The 8293-nt window shown below is 43.4% G+C and overlaps 1 long non-coding RNA gene across 1 annotated transcript; it reads right to left on the reverse strand.

Annotated features, from left to right (window-relative positions):
* Positions 1-2592: 2592 nt before the first annotated feature.
* LOC119007825 lies at positions 2593-8293 on the reverse strand. The gene is made up of 4 exons (XR_005071238.1): positions 8230-8293; positions 7989-8089; positions 4969-5076; positions 2593-2991 (listed from the first exon to the last, which is right to left on the reverse strand). It is a non-coding gene; the product is annotated as an uncharacterized LOC119007825 (long non-coding RNA).

Consider the following 8293-nt stretch of genomic DNA (forward strand, 5'->3'; position numbering starts at 1 on the left):
CAGCAGGACTGCTCAGATTCTACACTGCAGCACATTAGCACATCACCTCTGGCAAGAAACTTCAACAAAACAGACAAAGTCTCTGGGGTAGTCCCCCGCTGATCCCGACATGAGCCAGCCTTTTCAAGGTATTATGTTTTTGAGCTCCCCCCTGAGTCTACCTTTTATTCCTCTTCACCCCTGAAATAACCCACCGTCCATTTATTATTTTCTTTACGCATTACTTGCAATTTACACAGGGTGGTTTCTCCTCGGTAATGCATTTTTGTTCTCAGTGGGAGATTTGCTCAAAACTTTTATTATTTTGCCAATGCAAGCAGATAATTAGAAGTTGATTCTTTTCATCTTCAGGGAGTTGCTTTCCTTTAAGGTATTAATATAAGTTTATATTAGTTCTAACATATACCTAAGGGTATAAACCCCAGCCCAAACAACTATGAACCAAACACAAAATACATTTAGTTTGAGAGCAAATGTGATGATGTGATGGCACTGTATGGTCAAGCTGATTCTATTTCATATGTGTTTTATCCTTTTAATAGTCTCTGTATGGACTTTTCATCATTGCTGCCCCAAGAGAGAATCAATCAGTGGTACCAAAGCATATAAAACATCAATGAGGCTACCCCCTTTCATTTAAGACAATATTGTATCGACAAAGAAAGAGTCCTGTAGGAGAACACTTCCTTGTTTCCGTGAAGTCAGGAGATATTAAGGCCATCCTGGATCTCTGCAGTGAACTGTGTCATCACTGTTGCCCGCACTGACTGCAAAAAAGCTCGCAAGCCCTGATGCAGCCGCTGGATCAATCCAGTGATCTGACAGACTCGTATTTCTACAGAGAAATAACTGTTTCAGCTTACAGGAGAGAATGTGTCTGTATTATTATCTCCCCTGCTGCCTTGGACATTCTTTAGATACATGAATGTGGTGCCAACTTCACACACCTGGGCTTCCTGAGCTGCTCCTCAGCCAATAGACGGTACCTGGTGCGCCGAGTCTCTTCAATCTGTGCACATTTTGCACAATTTTAGACTTTAATATTGCATGCAGTGCATACGCCGAAGTCCAGTTGATTGGCCATTCCTTCTCATTAACATCTGTGGAGAGCAAATGTCATGTTTTGGGGCCTTAGTTTTGTTGATTTCTTGTTTTATTTTTGTAGTTATATCCTCCTGTGTCTTGTATTCACATTCTGCTTCCAGATCACCTGTGTTCCTCCTCACGCCTGATTAGCCCCCACAACCTGTCTCACATCAGCCTTGTTAGCCCTGCCCTCACCTATACCTCACCCCCTTGTTAGTTGTGTTGTATTTAAGTCTGTGTTGTTCCCTCACTCCATGATGCTTTGTCTGTTTTTGTCCTAGCATCAGTCATCAGTCCCAGCATCATCCTTGTGTGCTCCCTGCGTTCCTCATTTGTTCCCCGTTGTTTTTCCTCAGTCTTGTTTGACTTCTGTATTTTTCTTTGCCTCTTTCGCTGTCAGTCTTTTGTCACCTGCCATTTTCTTGTTAACACTTTCGGATTTTGGACTTCAGCTCGTTAAAGCTGACTGTAAGTCATCAGTGGATTGTCAGCCAGATCAATACTTAAGGCTGGGATGCACTTTTGGCAGTACAAACACAGGCAAGGACTTGGCTCAGGAACTGGGGATAATAAAGTCAAGAAGGAAGGAAGGCTCCACCGGATTATATTTATGTGTGTGGTTTTCTGTCAACAAAGAAAATTAACGAGTACAGTAATGTTCCAAGTAGTATATTACGTACAGTACATCAAGCAGCAGTCCTATCAATTAGCTGAACAGAAACATACAGCCTGACGTGCAATATAAACACATCACTGATCTGTTAGGACTCTAATTATTAGCCCAGCATGCAGGCACATATGCAGCTAACATAATTCTCAGGGGGAAAATGAAGTAGCTACTCTTACACACAGACATACAGCCAAACATATACAGCATGAAGTACGTCTGATAACTTTGTTGACTGGCTTTAATGCAAATGACTGTAAGTGTTCATGGTTACGATCCACTCACACATGCAGTAGATTCTTCAGAAACAGCATTCAACGGCCTGTAAAAGGACAAGTAGCACATAAATTACAACTTACTTTTGTCATTGACACACACAAATTAACCAAACCATAGGTGTAGAGCCTTTTGTATGCATGTAAAGAAAGCTAATGAACTCCTTTTAACCCAAACCGTAATCTTTTCCTAAACCTAGCCAAACGGTGACGGTCTCAGAGCCCTAACCACAGGCTCAGTCCTGTTACCACAACGATGAAGGTCACCTCACAATAGATCTGCTTACCACAGAAGTAAATGGGAAATGATTGCCGCATCAACTGCGCTCACAGTTGTAGTTTAGCACATGCACTGCACACAGTTTGAAAGTAAATTGTCTCTTTGTTTCTTGTACATAGATCGAAGAGGCGGTACAGACAGTACCGTATTGTGAAACCCATTTATGTGAAGGTAGACTCGTGTCAAACCCAGATCCAGAAGTGGGTTGGTTAATGTGCACTCACAGCTAATGGGAAGGCTGACTTGCATCACGGTGTTGGTGTGAATGGGGTAGCAGACAGTGATGCATATTTAACTACATTCTCCATGGAGTTAAACAGGTTTAAACCCAAGTTATTTAAAGTCATTATTGTCTAACTATTGGCAGCGCTGTCCTTGATACACACTTCTTCTTCTTGACATGCATTCTTTGCAGCATCTGAAACAAAGACTCACTCTTAAGTGAATTCTACTCATGCTAGCCATTGAATCTCTCATTTGTTGGTGCCTTTGATCATTTTTTTTTGTTGTTGTTGTTGTTCTGCGTCTACCTCCTTTTATCTTGCTGGTTGTCAGAGAAGAGAGATGGCTGTGCACTTGTATCTCGATCAGAGAGAACAGGAGACGGTGACTCTACCTGTTTGATACACGCTTTACATCAGTGACGCACACCGGCTTCTGGGAAAGTGTGAGAGGAAAACCATCTGGTGGAAGGAAAAAAAAACAAACACGTACAATAGTTCACTCTGCAGCCTTTCAGCAATATTAATGCAAACAGAGCGTCAGTGCAGGAGTTTACATTTCCAACGTGTGCTTGTATGTTCTCACACTGGATGACATTGAGATGGAGCCCGCTGATCTGTAAACTCCAGAGTAATTAATAAGCCCACTGTGCATCACAGGGACGTGAGAGGTAGAAGAGGAAGAACACCGCGATGAGAAGAAGGAGGGGCACCAATGAGAAAGCTGTGTTTAATTAGACTCATACAGAGAGCTGGCCGTCCAGCGGGACCTGCCAGTTTCCTTCATAAAGTCTTACACCAATTACCATTCTGCTAAGAGAAGAACACGCAAAAGGAGAGCGAGAGAACAATGGAGGAGGGTGAAAGTGTTGGGAAGGCTCTGGCTCTCCGTGGACAGAGCACACACTGCACTTTGCATTCACGACAACTCAGATTTAAAACGGCTTTCTTTACGTTTTGTCATCACATTCGCAGATTGCTGACGTCGTCACTCCTATTTCCTCCCATATTTTACAGCCAGCAGTGCAAATTACATTTTAAACACGGTGGTAAGCTCGACGCACAACAGTTTAGTGAGAATGAAACAGAACATGAGCAGCGACCGGCAGGACTCCAACAAGGAGGAATATATTCTGCAATGCACACAGGTCCAAGTGGTGTGCTGTGAGTTCGGGTCTGCGCTGCTCTGATTACGGGCCGAGCAGAACTCCGAATCCATCTGGCAGCCAGGCACACACAGATGGAGGGGAGGAGGGGGGGTGTTACCGAGGGCTCAGGGACCATCACTCCTGGATCTGGATGTCCTGGAGCTTTTTTGAAAGGGTGTGACTCTGAACTCACAGCTCCTCTCTCTCTTTATTCTCCATCTCTCTCCAGGTTGCAATTATTCTCAGCAGTGTGCCTCGCTCGCTGGAAAGCAATCTCACTCTCATCTGCAGATGGACTGGTCAGGTATCTATCTGTGCCCAGGTTCACAAATCTTTTTTTTTTTTTTTTTTTTTTTCTGTCTCTCTGGTACAATTTGTCTCCGACTTCTAGGTGGATTTTGTTCTAACAAAATAGACCATATTTTACACCTCTGTCTCAGACCATCATAACTGTTGGTGCTTTAGTTTCTCTACACTAGCTCTGTGTTTTGTGGTATTTTAGAACATTTACGTGTGTCTCGTTAGCGTTTACATGGACCCTAATATTCCAGTAAAAATCAAAGTAAACAAACAATCAGAAGAAAAATGCCCCATGTTAACGTCTCGATCAAAGGAGACTGATCCAATCAGATCAGGAGAGGTGGTGCAAACCTTTGATGTTCTCATCAGCAGGAAAATAATAACCATGTAAACACTTCTCGTCTGAGGAAGTCCAGTTGCCTATGATTTAGCCCTCAAAATTACCATGACCTGAATGACTGAGAACCTTTTACCGTCATGATCGTCAGATCGTTTTTCTCTCTGACCCCATGTTGGCCGAACATGTGCAGACGGAATATATTTATTTCAGCTAGAGAGAAAAACGCTGACAAAAGCAATGTCACATATGATGTGTGTCACAATAACATGGTGGGAGCAAAACAAAACTGCTCTGTGGTCTGATACAACTTATTTGTTGGAGGTCTTAAAGGAGAGAACGATTAGAAATAGAAAAGCCTCGATGGCTGAAAGGCTTGAGGCAATACGTTGAACGTAATCAGAGTCCACGGAACCACTGACCATCTCAAGAGCTGCCGAAAGTGTTTGAAGGCAGCCTACTAACGGCTAAAATCAAAACGGACTTACGGATGAACAGGACTTGCCAGTGGAATCTTGGTGTTTACAGCACTAGAATTTTGGACTCGTCTAAGCTGTTTTACTGGCTTTAGACAGATGTGACTTAGGTTGTTTGCACAAATTTCCGACCTGCAGTCTTTCCATTATCCTTCACCGCTTCTCCAGTTATACTTACTGCTGGTGCCACAGTCTGACTCATCTCATCTCCATTTCAACACAATTCGTGCTCATTCTCCTCCTTCTCCACCTCTGGGCAATTTCTTGCCATTTCTCCTCTCCCCACCTACAGATGAGATGAGAGGAAACAAGTATTAAGGAGGAGGAAAGGGAAGATAAGCAAAAAAATGAGGTGTAAAAGAGTGGCGGAGGGAGATAAAATGGGGGTGTAAGGAAATGTGGAAAGGTAATGGAAGATTAAGGAAATGGAAACAGGAGGCAGTGAAGTATGGAAGGACACGATGAATGGAAGGAGCAAACATGAAGGGGCAAAAAGGCTGATGGAAGGAAGGAAAAAATGAACGGGAGGAAGCAAAGCATTGCAGAGGAAAGAATGGAAGTGATGGATGGAGAAAAAGGGTGGAAACACTGAGGGGGAAAAGGAAACAAAGATTGGAAGAAGTAAAAAAAACAATGTGGAAAAAATGGACGATATGGAAAAGGAAGGGTGAATGTAGAACAACTCTTCCTCTCTCCGGTTTTTCCAGCTCAGTAATGACAGACTTGTTGTGAGCTGTTGCAACAGATTGGCATCATAATCCATCACCAGGGGAGACAGTGGCCACCCTGCGTGACACAGACACGCTGTTACCGACACACACACAAACACACACACACGTTCATATAGTCATACACACCCACAGACACATATACATACGCATATAGATGCATGCATGAGGAAGTTTGCTAAGCCCTTGCCCTTTGAATGGAAGAAGATAAGGGCCACTGTAGGCGCGTGAGGGCGCAGCAGAGAGTGGAGAGCGGCGAGGTGGCGAACGAGAACAGGAGGTGACAGAGGGCGGTTTCCTCGGCAACCAGGCCTCTGGTGACAACCGGCTAATCAGTGGGCGGACAGTCCGATAGCTGGGGTGATCCCCACGAGACCTGTGCTCATTTCCCCTGAGGATCGCTGGAACTGTTTTACATTAATGGACAGAGTGTGGCTTTTCACACAATCCCCTTAAGGGAAGTCGAGACAAAGGCTGCCGCTCCGCTGATTGCACACTTTGTTTAACTAAAGCTTAAGTCTAATTAGTTGGAACTTTGATGTAAACAAGACTTCAGATTGTTTTATTTTACAATTAAAAAAGTGCTTGAAAATGAAATAAAGGAAAACAAAAGGAAGTCATTAAAACATATAACCCACACTACCCACACTATATATATAACCCACCCACCCCAGTCCATATATATATATATATATATATATATATATATATATATATATATGGACTGTCCCCTGAGGCTGTGAGCACAAGCATGATTTAGGCCACATTTTGCATTTCTAACTTGAAATTAAAAATAGTTTTATTGGGATTTTTACCTTTGGATTAAAAGATCATGTGAAGTGCTTTAGGGGTGAAAATGACATTGTGCTGTGTCACACACAATAATCAAGACATCCGTTGCAAGTATTCACCCCCCGCCGAGTCAGTACTCTGTTAAATCACTCTGAATTGCTGGAGTAGGTACAGTTTGTCTCTACCAGCTTTGCACATCCAGGCTGCCATTTCTGTCCATTCTTCTTGGTAAAATCACTCAGTTTATGTCAGATTGGATGGAGGCAGCCTGTGAACAGCACATGTTCAAGTCTTGACACAGACTCTCGACTGAATTGAAGTCTGGGCTTTTTGGACCAAATCAATCCTTCTCTGTATTAAATCATTCCGGTGCCACTCTGGCTGTAAGCCGAGGGTCATTGTCCTGCTGGAAGGTGAACCTCTGCCCCAGTTTCAAGAAGAATTGGCTCACAATTGGCTGGCTCCATCTCACTCTTAATAATGACCAGTTTCCCAGCACCAGCTTGAAGCTGCCATCACTGGGGATGGTGTCTTCAGGGTGATTGGCAGTGTAATGGTCTCATTTGACCAGTCTATCCATGTTTTGTGTCTCCAACTTGTCTTTTGATAAATGACTATAAAGATTTCTCACAGCTTTCTTCACACCACTTTTCCGTAAAGTCCAGATTGGTGGAGTGCACGGCCTTGGACAGATTCTCCCATCTGAGATGTGGATCTTTCCAGCTCTTCCAGAATTATTATTGGACACTTTGTTCACTGGTTAATGCTCTTCTCTGCCTGTCCATCAGTTTAGGTGGAAAACCTCTACTTGGCAGATTTGCTGTTGTGCCATATACTTTTTCATTTTTGGGTACATCCCAAGTCTCTTATTTGATATTTCCTGCCAGGTCAATGACTAGTTATCCTGTATACGAAATGTAAATGTTATGTAGAATTTATGAAAACCTCCAATCAGTTGTATAAAGATTGCGGGGCCCCTACTGAGTTGCTGAGAGAACATAATTTTTAAATATCAAACTATTATTGTTATATTTCTTTAGAACTTTTTGTACTTTGGCTGGAAAGGTCGACATGTCAAGTGGTGTCCCACACTCACACAACGATTTGTCCATGTGGTGTAAAATTCCCACTTTTGAAGCTACAGTTCCCAGTGTGCAGTCAGCTAATTATTGCACACTAACCCTCGAGACACCTGTGATCAGTGGAAACCAATTCTAATGTTGACAAATTAAGAGATGAATTAAATAATGTTTGCTTACATCCAAGAATGCACACACTAAATAGGTCAGGCTCCCCTGAGCTGTGACACTGGTGAAGTCAACCGGCCCCTGAGGCTGTAAGCACAAGCACCGTTCAGGCCCTCGAGGGATTTCGTTTTTTTAATTGAAGTCGTGATCTTAACTAGAAATGCTGCATGGTCCAGGCTCGAGGCATCGATAACAGTTGTCTCTGACAGAGGGCAGATCAGAGGTCACAGCGTTGAGCGACAGACCAAAAAAGCACCAACCAGATTCTCCTTCTGGGGCCAACACTACATTTTAACATCTATGACATCTAGGACTGCCACTGTTCACAGTTATTATGTATGCAACTAAGATAAGATGAAGCATAGATATATTTTATTTGTACTGCTTTTATCAATATATTATCCAAGTCCAAAACTCACAACACAACTCACTTCGCCGGCTACTTCTTTCGTCCACCAACAGATAATATTGTCTCCATTCGGTCTCCCTCCATCTTCCTCCTTCTCCATTTCCTCTCCTCTGCAGCCGGTCTCTGGCATACACAGACTGTCATTAGGCCGCGGAGATATCTGATGGAAACTGTATTGCCACAGAGCACACACGCAGAGAGACACAGCACACACTCGCACGGGCACTCCACATGACAGTTTCACGTACAGTGTGGCCCCTCACCAATTAGGTGTTTCGATCGGAGATGTCAGACTCGCTCATCCTCCTCTGCCGTCGGCTGTCCTGC

This window comes from Acanthopagrus latus, chromosome 18 (assembly GCF_904848185.1).
Source record: "Acanthopagrus latus isolate v.2019 chromosome 18, fAcaLat1.1, whole genome shotgun sequence".
Taxonomy (NCBI): Eukaryota; Metazoa; Chordata; class Actinopteri; order Spariformes; family Sparidae; genus Acanthopagrus; species Acanthopagrus latus.